At 42.5% G+C, this 17,018-nt stretch overlaps 1 protein-coding gene across 1 annotated transcript in view; it reads right to left on the bottom strand.

The window, feature by feature from the left end:
* The window catches only part of STPG2 (sperm tail PG-rich repeat containing 2), a 629,437-nt gene that overhangs the window by 339,292 nt on the left and 273,127 nt on the right, over window positions 1-17,018 (bottom strand). The window lies entirely within an intron of this gene.

Here is a 17,018-nt window from a genome sequence, read left to right as displayed (position 1 = left end):
AAGGACTTGTGGAGTGTTCCCGGTATGTGGTTAGTACCTACCAAAAGTGATCCAAGGAAGGACAACTGGAAAATGTATGCCCAAGGCTCATTGATACGTGTAGGAATCGAAGGCTAGCCTGTGTGGTCCAATCCCACAGAAGAGCTATTGTAGCACAAATTGCTGAAAAAGGTAATGCTGACTATAATAGAAAGGTGTCAGGACACACAGTGCATCACAGCTTTCTGTGTATGGGACTGCATAGCCGCAGACCAGTCAGAGTGCCCATGTTAACCCTTTTCCACCACTAATAATGTCTACAATGGGTACCTGGACACCAGAATGGAAGAAGGTGGCCTGGTCTGATGGCAGTGGCCTCTTTCTACAGGATATTGCGCCCTGCCACACTGCAACAATTGGTCAGAGTGGTTTGAGTAACATGACAAAGAGTTCAAGGTGTTGACTTGACCACAAAATTCCCCAGATCTCAATCTGAGCGAGCATCTCTGGGATGTGCTGGAAAAAAGTCTGAGCCATGGAGGCCCCACCTATAGTAATTTACAAGACTTAACATCTTGGCACCAGATATCACAACATACCTTCACAGTTCTTGAGGAGTCCATGCCTAAACAGGTTAGTCCTGTTTGGCGGCACGGGGGACCTACAAAATATGAGACATATATATAGATATATAGATATGGAAATAGATAGAGATATAGATATATATCCCCTGTTCTGCTTTTGGTCTTGGATCTGGATTAACTTTGTGTTGTTTTGGTTTTGGCAAAACCGCCCTTGCGTGTGTTTTATTTGGTTTTGGATCCTTATTTTTTTCTAAAATTCCCTTTTTTTTTTTTTGTTAAAATCACATAATTTTGCTCTTTTTTTCCCTACATTATTATTAACCTCAATAACACTATTTTCAAGTCATTTGTAGTAAATTTTGACCACCTCACAAGTCACAATATTATTTTCATACACTTTCAAACACAGACTGCAGCGACTTGACTGGATGCTAAGCGACAGAGCAATGACACAAACACACGGCAGTTCATAGCACATCTAGGAAACATTGTCACACAGCAGTGGCAGAAAAGAAGAGTGGTGCAAGATGGAATTGCCCTTGGGCCCTCCAACTCACCCTTATGTAAGATATAGAAAAGGACATGTATAGTTTAACAAAGCAAGCTCTCCAGCGACAAGCAGTGCTACTTTTGTGGCTGAAGTGCTTGGTTTGTTTGGGCCCCCACAAGACAAACTACCAATCTGCTTCTGGGATGAAGATCCACTCCCCACCAGCAGCGGCAGCAGCAGCAGTGGGACTAACGCTCAAGAATTCTTCTGAGGAATCCAGGATTGTGGAGGAGTCACCTAGCCTTAGCAACTTGGATGCAGGACCAACTCCGATCGCTACGGAGGACACTGATGAGGACGGTGTTGTGGTTGTAGATTGCTGGTGTTGGTTCTAGCTGAGAGAAGGGACCTAGCTGATGCTGGACTGCTTGCTGTTATTTATTTAGCATAAGTCTCCGATTTTTCCAATCGCTTGCCATGAACTCGCTTCAAATGGCGCAACATGGATGAGGTTCCTAAATGGTTAAGGTCCCTACCTCTACTGACTGTGGCTTTACAAACGCTACAAATGGCTAGACAACTGTTGTCAGGATTTGGGCAAAAATAATTTCACACATAGGAGGTGGATTTTTTGGTCTTATTCCCAGGCATGGCAATGGCCTTCTTCTTATCACGTGCAAGAACTGCATCCACTGGTGCAGGACTTACACAAACAACATCATCCTCATAAACATCCTCATTAGCGCCCTTGTCAGTTACATAAATATCTCCCTCATCCTGTTGGAATTCCAAAGTGGCATCCTCAATTTGTGTATCACTGGCTACACTTGGGCTGTTCATGCACACATCTGCAAAAATGCTGAAAGGGGCCTACTTTATTGGTACACTACCAGAAAGGTCATGCTTACACATAGCATTTGTGTATAGACTCTCTTCATGGATTTGTGTCATTTCTGAATCTGAAAATTCATTTTCCTCTAATAACTTACTGTTTTCTTCTAGCTCAACTTTTACACGTAAAAATTTTTGGGTACCACTTTTTGAGTCAGAATGACTAGGGGCTAGATTTACTAAGCTGCAGGTTTGAAAAAGTGGGGATGTTGCCTATAGCAACCAATCAGATTCTAGCTGTCATTTTGTAGAAGGTACTAAATAAAAGAAAGCTAGAATCTGATTGGTTGCTATAGGCAACATCCCCACTTTTTCAAACCCGCAGCTTAGTAAATCTAGCCCTAGGTCTTGCTTGGTCATGACTAGAGATGGGTGGGCTCGGTTTCCTGAAAACTAAACCCACATGAACTCGGCTCGTTACTTTTGCGCTATATCGGATTCCAAAATGAGGCAAAACATCATTGTGGTGTCGTCGGATCTCGCGATTTTTGGAATCTATAAATACTGCCCTCCACGGCGATCTAGCACCATTTGAGATACATCTCGGATACAGAAGGGGTAGGATAGAGTGGCAAAGAGAAGAGCTCCATTCCTGAAATGCAAATATACAAGTCCTTGCAGGCTTTTTTTCTGAATTTGCACTAATAAGTGTAGGGTCTAATATACACCCAAAGAGAAGAGCTGCGTTGGTAATTTTGTCATTGCTGAAATACTAATATACCAGTCCTTGCAGGCTTTTTTCTGAATTTGTACCAATAAGTGACGATTAAAATTATCTCCCAGCGCAAATGTAGAGGTATAATAGAAATATGAAGATCAGAGTGTTTATGTTGCTAATGGACATGTGTGTATTTAGGGACAGAAATGGATGCCATAAACAATACACAGGAATAATACAAAAATAAAGGGGTTTTGGTAGATGAAATAAACTTTAAACTCAGATAAAGAGGAAAAACACATATAAAAACATATATAAACCACATAAATATGACCATGATATGGTAGGGTTCCCAATTCCAGAGAGTCCGTGCCAGATAATCAGGGCTTCCTCCCCAGGTGGACTCCTGTAGACGTGTCGGTCTGATTCCTCCTTCTGGGCCTGTTTGATCAGTATATGAAGTCCGCCCTCACGTCTCAACTAGCGCCCGCAGTTTTTCAGGTGAGGCTGGTCCCGGATAATTGTCCTTCCTCCCCAGGTGGACTCCTGTAGACGTCTCGGTCTGATTCCTCCTTCTGGGCCTGTTTGATCAGTATATGAAGTCCGCCCTCACGTCTCAACTAGCGCCCGCAGTTTTTCAGGTGAGGCTGGTCCCGGATAATTGTCATGTTTTGAAGTGGTTTAAAAAAACATTTTCCCACAGCAAGCAGTAGCCTGACAAGGTGTGTTCAAAAAACCAATAAGTGTATGGTGTTAGCAAAATGGATTCACAGCAGTACACAGAAGAGAAGGAGCAGCAAGCAGCATCTGCCACCAGTCCTGATGATAGTTATCCTGGTACGCCAGTCCTGTGTGAATCTGATACTGTGATTAAATCTTGCAAAAAACTTTATAGCTTCCTTAAGATATTCCAGTGTATGGCAAATAAAACATATATATTGTGTTGTATATGAGACATGAAATTCATCTATATTTTGTGAGAGGTCTGCTCCACAACTTTTTAGGAAGGTGAACCAGCTAAGGTGATCTTCCCTGTGTATTATTTACCATATCCAAAGGATCAACAGTCATTCAAAATAAAGGTGAAGTTAAAATCATAGTGTTTATCAGTGTGAAAATAATGATATAATTCTGGTGCTGAAAATATACTCGAGTTAAAGGTATATAAATAATTTTCCTAAGAAGATGCCATAATCTGTATCTGTACTTCTTTAATACAGAAAATAAATAATAACTTTCTGGTGCACAGAAATCATGCTCAAAGGTGATTGTTCTTTCACTATCTATCTCTTGAAGCCTCAAGGAATGTTTGTAGCATTGAATAAGCGTATTGGCAATTATACTGTTGTTCAGCAACTGGGTACTCGTCCTCACTAGTTCAATCCCAGGGATGTTGGGATTCTGTTGCTGTTGCTAAGATACTCAACAAACAGCACAACACAAAAAGAAAGGGACTATGTGTGGGTGTTGGAAGTAGCTGAATGGACGTCTGCCATGGGATGTCAACTCAGCTGCCTTTAACCCCATCACACAGTCAAACTTACTTTGAAGATTCTCCATGCTTTGATAGCTGTAGAATACAGTGGTGTTAATTACCAGGTGAATTGCCTGTAGTTGCAGGGTTCCCATGGAAGAGATGCCAGTCTTGTGACTAGCTGGGGAGCTGGTCTTAGATCAAAATAGAGAATGGTGTCCCATTTATGTTTTATTACTTATGTTTGATCAGTTCTCTGCATCTCTCCCCTGAGCTATCTGTATCTTTCCCAGGTAATTTCCCATGGGGCTTTGCCCAGTCTAGGAAGCAAGAACAACCAGTCTAAAATACAATCCCCAAATCAAAATACTCATGGTAGCAGAAAACCAATTTAATTATCAATTATGAATTTATGTATACATGTAAAAATATACTCAATCCCGATTGCTGAAGCAATGCATCGTTATAGGGTTACTTCATATTTCAAGCTAAAGAAGCTACCCCGCTAATTTTGATTACTACATCAGATAGGAATAGATTGATGTGCTATGCAAGTAGCAGTGTCCTTAGTAATATGTTCTATTACTTAAGTAGAAAATATTTAGAACTCAAAGTAAACCACCATTACAGTATCATAATATTTTCATTTGAACTGGCATCTCCCTTTTTGCTGTAACTTTAAACTTAAAAATATTTTACTGGAAAAAATTGTGTTAGAATAATTCACTCTATGAAAACATGATCCACAATGATTCTTGTAGAACCAATGACAAATTTACGTTGTTTCATAACTAGAGCTGCTGTTTACACCACCTGGCAAAATGAAATGGCACAATGAGCAAGGTAAATTGCCCCTTTTGCAGATACGTTCTTTTCATAGGTCCCAGTGTAATACTGCATTGGGCAACTAATGGCTGTAGGAAGCACTACCTAAATCACTCACAGCAAAATGACACACAGCCTATATGAACATGCCATGGAGCCTTCGTCTGCCAGCTGGAACACAAAGTCAGCTGCATTCAAATGCCATGAATAAGAAGCTGGTAATTTCACAATACAGTGAGCAAGAGGCAAGTGGACAAAGCAACCTGTAATTGATGTTAGTCTATGCAAGATGTTGAAGCTTCTGCTTTGCATCTACTATAATATACAATTAAATATAAAAGGAACATTTATTATGAGCAGAAGTTTGTATGTTTGTGAAATAGCTTCTCTAAGCACATTGCTCTGCTAAAGCATTACAATATACCTGTAAAGTATACAGTATATTCACAAAATGCTTTATTACATTGTTTTTGCTAAACATGTACAAAGCTCTACCATTCTGAAGCAGCAGGAAACTGAGAAAAGCCATGAATTCTGACACATTCACAAGCTGAATACACACCTGGGGTATATTTACTAAACTGCGGGTTTGCAAATGTGGAAATGTTGTCTATAGCAACCAATCAGATTCTAGTTATCATTTATTTAGTACATTCTACAAAATGACAACTAGAATCTGATTGGTTGATATAGACAACAACTCTACTTTTTCAAACCCGCAGTTAAGTAAATATACCCCGATATAATTATTTGGCATTGTATAGTCACAATATTAGAAACATATACGGCTTGTTCAGAAGAGTGTTTTATTTTTCTGCCATTTTAATTTCTTGTAATGTACATTGTATACACTCTCCCTTTTATGAATATGCATTGAACAAAAACACCACCTACAATTTCTTTTTTGTTAAAAGAGAAACTGTCACCAGGTTATCTGTCACCATTTTATCACGATTCTACATAGTGTCTTGTGCATGGTAGTTAGCAAAAAAAATGGAGTTACGCCATGATCCCATCTATTAAGTGAGAGCCCTATTTACATTTTCAACCATATTTAGACATAAATATAAGTCCATTTGCTGAACATAAAATTGTGCTTTGTCACATATTACATGTTCTTGTGGCCCATCCCACCTCTTAGAAGGAGCATACCTTGTATGTTCCTGAGGCTTGTGTAAAGATATGTACTTATAATCATGACAGGATCAACAGACAAGGCCTGATCAACAATAGGCTGGGGCGCTGGGACCTGGGGGGCACAGCGATGGCAGCATTTAAGATTTTGCAACTTTTCTTTTTAATCTTTCGCCACCCCTTGTTCTGTCTCCACGCTTCCACTCTCTCCCCTCCCCCTCCTCCCCTCATCCATGCTGCCGCTCTCCCCTCCCCCTCCTCCATGCTGCTGCTCTCTCCCCTCCCCCTCCCTCCATCTCCTCTTCCCTTCCCCTCTTCTCACCTCTGCTCCTTCCTCCTCCTCACTGAAAGTCAGGCGTGATCATCACATCCCAACGGTGTCAGTGATGAGCTGCAGTGACAGGAACTGACAGAAGAGGAACTGCGTCAACAGAAATGAAGGGAAAAAGACAGAAGAAAGGTATGAGGACACTACCCTTAGCTGGGATGGCAGTTACCCTCTGTGGGATTAAACTCACTAGGGTAAATGAGTATATCCAAAATAAAACTTTATTGTGACAGCACAACACCACAAAACGTTCACAAGATACAGGGTAAATGGTAGCATGTATCCTCCAGCAGCCTCTTGCAGTCAGCACTCCAAAATAATAATCTCAGTCTCTTTCAGAGTCTTATCCTCCCCCAATATTACCACTACCGATTAGCTAGACAGTTACTATGTCACCCAGCCTGGGTTACTGGCTCACACAGACCCTGTCCTGGCAGGGATTCCTCCAGCGGCACTAGAATGCCTCCCCAGAGTCCTATTTGATGATGTCTTATACACCAGGATCCTCCAAGCTGGAATAGCTCTCTGGCATTGCGCTCTCCCTATATTCTTGGCTGTATACACAGGGAGTAGGATAAAATGTCTCAATCCTTCCCCTTACAGGGGGGGTCTATCAGTGGACACTGTTAGACATACTGGAGTATATTTACTAAACTGTGATTTGAAAAGGTTGAGATGTTGCCTATAACAACCAATCAGATTCTAGCTGTCATTTTGTAGAATGCACTAAATAAAAGAAAGCTAGTTTATGATTGTTTGCTATAGGCAACATCTCCACTTTTTGAAACCCGCAGTTTAGTATAAATTTACCCCACTGTCTCTGTTAACTTGATTAAACAATGTAATGGCTTGACTTAATTAGCTATTTCGCTGGATACACTAAACAAAGGGTAAGAATATGACATCAAGGAATGACACTTCATGCTTGCGTGAAACAACAAAACATTTGAAACATTGTATCTGCAGCATTACACAATCTGAGTATGATACATTTTGATACAATAACATTTATATTGATACATATTAATACATTTCCCTATGCTATTTCAGCAGGTATATTACTGTGGAGGCACATTGCATATTATCTAGAAGTTCTAAACCTCTCAGATTACCTGTTGACCTACAGATTATAAGCTTGCGAGCAGGGTCTTCTCACTTCTTTGTCTGTTTTACCCGGTTTGTTTATTAGTTTACTATGTTTGTCCCCAATTGTAAAGCGGTATATAAATAAATAAATCAATAAATGATGATGATGACTTAGCTAATTAACATGGGCTGCCAGCTAGCTATGTCAAGTTACTCAGACATTGTTCTGATTACAAACCAGGTCTACGTCACACCTAATAACAACGGGCATTTGAGACAAATGGTAGTTACCTTAGCTAACACAAGCAAAATGACTTCTGCTGTCCTGTTACTTTCACACAATATGGCAATATTCTTTCTATTCCTAATACATACAATATTGCAGGTAGTAGTAAGGGCAAAATGTACCTAATATAATGAAATAAAAATATACATAATACACCGATGCTCTGGTGTATATACTTAAAAAAAAAGTACATTAAACTGTGAGAAACGGGTGATGAATAAAAAGTTATCAGTCCAGTAGCACCCCGTTTTGTAAGAACAGGTAAGTAAAGATTTGTGTTTATGCAGGGAGATAGTGTTCTCGAGGGTGTAATGAGGAGAAGTGTGTGCTGAGGGGGGGCATTGTCTGCTGAGGGGGGATATTGTGTGCTGAAGGGGACAATGTGTGCTAAAGGGGGGGACAGTGTGTAATAGAGGGGACAGGGTGTGCTGTAGGAGGGGCAGGGTGTGATAAAGGGCACAGTGTATTGAAGGGGGCAGTGTGATAATGGGTACAGTGATATAATGGCTGGGGGGGAAGCAAGTGGAAGGTATGTGGGTAGAGCTCAGGTGAATGAGGAATTGTCAGGGGGGAGGGTAATTGATGAAATAACTTAGGAAGTGGGTGATGTAATTGCCAGAAGAGGCATGAAGATTTCTGGTGGTTGAGGAAATGTCTGCTGGGGAAGCATGATCTCTATATTGTGCAGTGTTTATGAGGATGCTCTCTAAAGAGACTAACCAATGAGGGTTTGTAATGTTTGCACATTTTCAAAACAGAACCCCAACTTTCCAGAAGACAGCTAAATGACAACAAAGCAGGAAAGAACAGCAAGAACAGGTAAGACAATCTATCTAAATTTGCTCGCTAGAGAATACTCCTGAATCTTCCTTTAATGATTTGAGGGGGAGGGCGCTACTGGTTTATTAGCCTAGGGTGCCCAGAACCCTCAATCAGGCCCTGTCAATAGATATATGTACTGGTCTAAAATATATATTTTTTAAACACCCACATGAAATGAATAGCCATCACTTGTGCTATAGTCTAGTGCTGGTTACTATTAAATCAATTGTACGGTCCCCTTAAAAAGCAATAGTCAGCACCAGGCTTTGCCAGGCTGGACTGATCACACTATAATCATTACAGCACCTGGAGCATGGGGTTCCGCTCTAATAACTGGAGTCCCTTGTGGGGCCCTCAAAAAACGAATTCAGCCAGCAAGTGATATTGCTTCCAAAGGACTGGGAGTATCAACACCTGCTTAGCAAATCAGAAGCGGTTTCTTACAATAACCATATGTGATTGGGTGAGCTGAGTGGGTAGCGCTTAAGTAAATTTGGTGACTCGACTCCTTAAGAAACAGTTCTCACCATCAAATAGGGATTTCAATTTTATTTCTACTTAGGCTAGGTTGTTAATGGATTCATATTGCACTACCTCTGGTAAGAAGAATTGGACATTTAATGAATTGGTGAAAGACTGGTCTCGGAGGTGTTTTTATGTCAATAGAATTTATTTGAACCCTTTTTTTCTATTAGAATTATTGTGGACCTACATGTTGCACAATAGCAACTAGCAGCCATGGATATGCTGGCATGTGAGCATTATTTCTACTCAGGCTAAATCAGGTCATATAGCGCATTTCATAAATATGGGGGGAGGGAGGGGGGTGATTGCCAGTCCATGACTTCTAGTTGCAGATATTATGTGTCATTTAAGTTTATTATGGTGAAGAATGGCCCTGTGGACCAGAAGGGAAGAAGGAAATATTCAGGAGAAAAAGGGATGACAACTTGAATCATTAGCTGAATAAGATAACTGTGTTTCAGAATCCCTTTAACTTGGGGCACCCCTGCGAAATATGTTGGAAGGAACCCCTTAACAAGCAAGCTCTCCACCATCTCTCAGTAGATAAGGGAAATTAATTTTAAGCAATAGATTGTAAGCTTGCGAGCAGGGCCTTCTCACCTCTTTGTCTGTTTTACCCAGTTTGTTTATTAGTTTACTGTGTTTGTCCCCAATTGTAAAGCGTTATGGAATATGCTGGCGCTATATAAATAAATGATGATGATGATGATGACGACACAAAGACAACTGCCAAGTTGCTCCAGTCCAGTCTTTTCTATATATATATACTTCAACCAAGCCAGACACCCACTCATCAGAGTCTTTATAAATGCAGCATTTTTAAAACTGAAGCCCAACGAATGTCTTCACATTCCACAGCGATACAGTGTTTACCATTAATGATTTATTAGCTATCTGGCTGGAACAAGTAATGCAACCTAAATTTTATGTTTGAACTTGTTTTTTGTCTGTACTATATCCAGATATACCAAACAGGAAATCTGAAAAACTTATGTACAATGTGTAGGTATAGTAAATTGAAATAATTTATTTGGAACAAAAATGCAAATAAAAGAGCAAGTTGGATGTATGAACTTTATTTTATCCAGAGGTGTGTATGACACCACAGTTTTTCTGCATCAGCTTTTATTATTATTATTATTATTATTATTATTAATATTTATTTATAAGGCGCTACAAGGCATCCGCAGCGCCGTACAGAGACAAACAAATTCACAATACAATGGGAGACAGCACAGTACAGTAAACACAGCAATTCAGTACGCTCAATGCACAGCTAGAGAGGGCGGGGAAGGGGGAGGGAGGATCCGAAAACGACGGGGCCCAAGAAGGGGGGCGCGGAAGACAGGGAGACCCCCAGGGGGGAGGAGGGAGCGAAAGTGGATGTGGGGTGGAGGACCTTTGAGGAGGAGGGCTAAGTAGCTGGAGAGCAGAGTTAGAAGTGGTGGAAACAGGAGGAGAGATGGCCCTGCTCAGAGGAGCGTACAATCTAAGGGGAGGGGTGGACAGACAGAGAGACGCAGGGGAGAGAGGGAGAGTAGGGGGACAGAGGCAGAAGATAAGGTAGGAAGTTAAGTGGGAGACAGAAAGGCTTTAAGAAAAAGGTGGGTTTTTAGGGCCCGTTTGAAGCTGGACAGATTAGGGGAAGTTCTGATGGAGGGAGGGAGCTTGTTCCAGTGGAGGGGGGCAGCGCGGGCGAAGTCTTGGATACGCGCGTGGGAGGAGGTTATAAGGGGGGAAGAGAGGCGACGGTCAGAGGCAGAACGGAGAGGGCGGGATGGAGCATGAATAGAGAGGAGGGTGGAGATGTAGGGTGCAGTGGAGTTGGCGAGGGCCTTGTAGGTGAGTGTGAGGAGCTTAAAGAGGATTCTGAAGGGGAATGGGAGCCAGTGAAGGGCTAGGTAGAGGGGGGAGACAAAAGAGGAGCGGCGAGAGAGGAAAATAAGCCTAGCTGCAGCGTTAAGGACGGATCGAAGGGGATCGAGATGAGAGTGGGGGAGGCCAGTGAGGAGGAGGTTACAGTAGTCCAGGCGGGAGATGATCAGAGAGTGGATAAGGCATTTGGTGGCATCTTGGGAGAGGAAGGGCCGGATGCGAGCGATGTTGCGCAGCTGGAAGCGGCAGGATTTAGCAAGAGAGAGGATGTGGGGGCCAAAGGAGAGAGAGGAATCGAGGATGACACCAAGGCAGCGAAGTTGGGGGACAGGGGAGATAGAGGTGTTGTCGACAGTGATGGAGAGGTCAGAAGGGGATGGGGTATGAGAGGGAGGAAAAACTATGAGCTCAGTTTTGGCAAGGTTAAGTTTGAGGAATCGAGAGGACATCCAGGAGGAGATGGCAGAGAGGCAGGCGGACACCCTAGAGAGGAGGGAGGGAGAGAGATCAGGAGAGGAGAGGTATAGTTGAGTGTCGTCAGCGTAAAGGTGGTAGCTGAAGCCGAAGGAGCTGATGAGTTCACCCAGGGAGGAGGTGTATAGAGAGAAGAGTAAGGGTCCCAGAACAGAGCCCTGAGGGACCCCGACTGGAAGGGTGGATGGGGGGGAGAGAGACCCAGAGGTGGTGACAGAGAAGGAACGGTGAGTAAGGTAAGAGGTGAACCAGGACAGGACTGGGCCGGAGAGGCCGAAAGACTGGAGGGTGTGAAGGAGGAGGGGGTGGTCAACGGTGTCAAAGGCTGCAGAGAGGTCAAGGAGGATGAGAAGGGAGAAGTGGCCCCTGGCTTTTGCAGAGAGGAGGTCATTGGTGACTTTAGCCAGGGCAGTTTCAGTGGAGTGGAGGGGGCGGAAATCAGACTGGAGAGGATCAAGGAGGGAGTATTCAGAAAGGTAGGAGGTGAGACGGCTGCAGACGAGCCTCTCAAGAATTTTGGAGGCAAAAGGGAGAAGAGATATGGGGCGATAGTTCGAGAGAGAAGTGGGGTCGAGATTAGGTTTCTTAAGAATGGGGGATACGAGAGCATGTTTGAAGGAGGAGGGGAAGATGCCAGTGGAGAGGGAGAGATTAAAGAGGTGAGCGAGGTGGGAGCAGGTGGTGGGGAAAGGGAGCGAAGAAGGTGGGAGGGGATGGGATCCAGGGGGCAGGTAGTGGGGGGGGAGGATAAAATGAGAGAGTGGACTTCCTCACCGGTGGTGGGACGGAAGGAGTGGAGGGGAAGGTGGTTGGGGGGGGAGGACAGAAGAGTGGGAGGGGTGGAAGAGAGAGTGGAGGAGGAGATTTCAAGTCGGATGGCCTCGATTTTAGAGGAGAAGAAGGAGGCGAAATCAGAGGCAGTCAGGGAGGAGGGGGTGGGGGGAGGGGAGGGGGCCAGGAGAGTGCTGAAGGTGGCAAAGAGGCGGCGGGGGTTAGAGGACTGGAAGAGATGAGGGATTTAAAGAAAGATTGTTTAGCGAGTGAGAGGGCAGAGCTGTAGGATGAAAGGATGAATTTAAAGTGGAGGAAGTCAGCCAGGGAGCGGGATTTTCTCCAGTGACGTTCGGCGGAACGGGAGCATTTTTGGAGGAAGCGGGTAAATTTGGAGTGCCAGGGTTGGGGTTTGGAGCAGCGGGGGTGGACGGAGTGGGCAGGGGCGACCGCGTCCAGAGCGGAGGTGAGGGTGTGATTGTAGAGGGAGACCGCCTGGTTGGGGCAGGCCTGGTAGGAAAGGGGAGAAAGGAGGGTATCAGCTTGATACAATGTCAAGAGACGCCGTGCTAGCCGCGATGACTCGGATAAATTCAGACCTTGGCTGCGTCCGGAAAGCCATCCTCTCTATCTCTGCAATTAGTCCAGCCGGAGCGCATGGATATAAATAATTACTACGCTGAGTTAAGTCCTGTGGGCATCACAGTACCTGTGAGTGCATCTAAGTCTATGGGAAAGGCAGCTGCTATAGGTGAAGACCTCTACTGCTAGTTCTAAAAGCTTGTAACAGTTACTAGGGACATGTAACATACAAACCTTACATCACTATGTTGTTCCTTTCATCAGTCACATGAAACAGGACAGGTTACCATGGACAGGTAACTATCTGAAACAAAATCAGCACACGCAACTCTTACAACTGTGAACATTCCAATGGTTATCCCTGCCCACTGTTAGGAACTCCCAAGTCAGTACAGTGAAACTCGGGAAATACTCTGAAGGCCAGGTGTTCGCTGGAGCCCCTAGTGGTGGGGACAGACTGGGCTGCGGGCAGACCGAGGGTCGAGTAACATACTGACTTAAAGGAGTTCCCAGAAGTGGAGTGATAGGCGGACTGTAGTAAGTAGAATCCTAGGTCAAAGGGTCACAAGCTCAGATGCAATATCCAAAGACTAGCCAAGGGTCAAACACACAGGCAGAGAAGCAAAATCCAGAGTTCAGGCAAATGGTCAGGGTCAGAAGCGAGGGTTCAAAGGTCCAGGAACAAGCAGAGGTCAAAACGGGTAGTCAATCAACGGTAATGGTAACCAAACAGGGAGCACAAGCAGGTAGCAGAACTGAAGACAGAACGCTATAACCGGCAGTGAGGCTCAGTCCTCACTGCCCTAAATACCCCTTCTAGCCAATCAGAGCCTAGCTCTGAAACAAGTCACAGCCCCAGCCTGATTAATTTCCTATAGGTTGCGCATGTGCCCAGCTGTTTTATTGCGCCCAGAGCGCCTGGGTAAAGTGCCCGGCGTCCAGCCGTTGCCCTGGCAACGGTCGGGCCGGATTTCCGGAAGTGACGTCCCGGTTGCCATGGCGACAGCCGGGACGTCAGAGGAAGCAGGAACTGAGTCGCGGCGGCCGCCGCGGCTCGTGACACCCACTACAAAAGTGAAGACAACCCAATTGAGCAGGAGATGAAGATTGAATACAGTAAAGTGTTCAGAAACTGGTGAACGCCCCTTAAAAGTTATACCTTGGATTTTTGCACCAGATTTGCACGAGCACTATAATAAAATAATAAAATAAAGTCTAAGAGTTGCAACACTTGTTTTGCATAATAAACCAAGGAAACAAACAAAACTGTAAAGCTGTACATATAGTCTTATTTCTGTTTGTTGAGCTTTTGGAGTATGAAATATGCCTAAAACTAAACTATCTACATAGGCAATTCAGTTTTGCAACTGCAATTGTCAGGGGCAGTGTCTTTATACAAAAATGAAAATATCCAAGTCTTTAACTGTGACACTGCAATCATCTTATTAAGTATCTACAAAATGTATCTAATATGAACACATGCGTATGATGTAAAGGAACACATACTAACAGACAAATGTAAAATTGTGCATGCTTGAAACAAAAAATAATAATGCAGAAATCACATTAAATTATAATGACAACATAATAAAGCAATTTAGAAGCTATAACTTCAGATGACATTAAGTTAAGCAAGTATTGAAAAAAGTCAGAATACTTAGGTAACCTCTTACCGAGGTGTGAAATTGCTTTCATGCAAAAAAATGAATCTAATGGCTGGAAACAAAACAATACAGTTCCCAGCCATTGCACTGAACTGAGAGTTGGCAGTGACAGATGAGTTCCAGTGCTGGGGGGCAGTTTGCATCGACCACTGTAAGCCAGGATCTAAATATACACCGAGTAGACAAGAAGTTAGGATCCCAATAGTAAGGATGTATATCTACATTATATTGTCAGCAACAGATTAGGTGTTGATAAACTAGCCACTATATACCATGAAATAGTAGTCAGGGTGTTACAACTTGCTCGCATAGGTATAGACAGTATTGCTTGGAAGAGGGAAAGGTATTCACAAATATATTATATTATATATTATTAGGCAGGCTAAATGCACAGAAAAGATGTTGAGGATTGCATGTGACAGGTGCTGCCAGTTGAATAACATTTCCACAAAATAAAAAGGCCATAAATTCATGAAATCTACCTATAATAAATAGTGAATCTGAAGTTATTTAGTTGTGACTTTATTGAAAATAATGTATATTCATCTTCTTCAAATCAATGAATGCCTAGTTTTTACAGCCCATTCAATGCCAGTGTAAATGATAACTTATTTCATATAAGTACTCTTCCAAATTAAGAAAGTGAAAGCTGACTGTCAGTAATGTTTTACTTTTAATGAATTGTGACCACAGTGACTATCATAAGTCATGTATGTTAATTTGTATACAGGGCAATTACTGGCAACGGACTGCTGAGTTTAAATTAATTACTGTGACTCCATTTATGATTGTCTAGACTGCATTCATATAGAAACATAAGTTCTGAATAAAAATAAATTGCCTTTCTGAACAGCGAGATGAGTGGTACCCAAGCAGCTGGATGCTGGAGGCTTTTGCCAACTTGTTTTAGCTAAAAATGCTGCAGTAGATCTTTTGCATTGGGAGCAGCATGTGTTTCAGTGTGGCTCCAGATGACTGTTGTTTTGCATTATGTTTATATGTTGGCATTTAGTGTATATCACAGACACACATTGTTTTAGGCTTTTACAGAAAGGAACAAGAGAGCATGATGAAAGTGTCGTTAAATTCTCCAAACTAACCATTGTATAACACAAACAGAATCTTACAATCTCACACTTTGGAGCTTCTTTGTTGTAATACAATATTGATGAAAAATCTGGGAAAATAAAACTAGAAATATAAAGAAAAGTGTCATTTTTGGGCCAGTTACCTATAATTTACCTAGTTTGTGTACTATATACAGAGATCCAGGCAGTACTACAATAAACAATGCTGTTTTTTTGTGTAAATACGCAATTCTGTACTGCACATGTGCTTCTAAAATGTGTTCGGATAGATCTTTATGTAGACTTTTGCTTATCATTATCTTGCGTCTCCTTTCAACTGTAGATACATAGACATAGAGTACAGTAAAGGTATGTTCACATAACTGGAACACAAACAAACGTGGACACATCCACAGATGGGCTCTCCAGCTATTTCACATTGCTCCTCACTGCTGTAGATGATACACTATAACATACCTGTGTAGATCAAACCCAGTTATGTAGTAAGGCCATACATTCAGTGTTTTAGAATTCAAAGAGGTTTTTGGTCTTATTATACTTATTTTCTACTTAGGGTGGGTAGCTAGTATGTTAAGGCACACATTACTCAGCATAAAAATCTAATAAAAATGTCAATCTATCAAAATGGCAGCTCCCTTTCATGATATATATCTGTTGCACATATTTCTTAATATAACAAGAGTGAGTATAAGGTACTTTACACGTAATTTTACAGGTGTACTAGACTATAGCAAATTTACAAAATATGCACATATATGCCAAGAGAAACCTATCATTTTGAATATTTATTTATAGAAAAAAGGTCAAATAAACCTTGGTTGAAAACTGGTTATTTTCTCAATATCTTGTAAAAAATATTAGTACAGTACAACAAGTACAGTATTGTGATTCCTTGTGCACGAGTTCTAGCCACCCCAGTGCCACCACACCCCAATTCTTACCTAGAGTGGAGCAGGGATGATCTGTAATATTCTATTCTTGGGACTGTAGCACTGAGCTGTGATATCATAGTCCAGGCTCCACACCCCAGCTAATTACAAACATGGAGGTGCTGCTTGGTTTCGCTAGTGGTAGCGCCGGCCCTGCTTCTGTAGACAAAGCTTTCATAAACCTGTCACTCACTTTCAGAGGCTTCATTTAGTTAAGGTGGCAGTGGGAGTATACCTGGGCCAAAACCAAGATATGTCCACTTAATTTATAATGCAGTCAACTGCACGGGGAAACTATTAGAAGTTTACAGAATGTGTGCACCGACATGCATTTCCTAATTTGTCTCAAAATATCTCCCAACTCGACACCTCCATTCTGCACAAGATCTGTGTCTCTCTTCCACTCTCATCACATCCTCCCATTCTCGGTTACAGGACTTTTTCTGGGCTGCACCCACTTTGTGGAATTCCCTCCCTCGCACAGTAAGACTTTCCTCTAGTCTCCAAACCTTCAAGCGTTCTCTGAAAACCCACCTCTTCAGACAAGCTTATG

Source organism: Mixophyes fleayi, chromosome 1, assembly GCF_038048845.1.
Source record: "Mixophyes fleayi isolate aMixFle1 chromosome 1, aMixFle1.hap1, whole genome shotgun sequence".
NCBI classification, from domain to species: Eukaryota; Metazoa; Chordata; class Amphibia; order Anura; family Limnodynastidae; genus Mixophyes; species Mixophyes fleayi.
The sequence above is the reverse complement of the archived record's forward strand: the minus strand, read 5'-3'. Positions and strand labels throughout refer to the sequence as shown.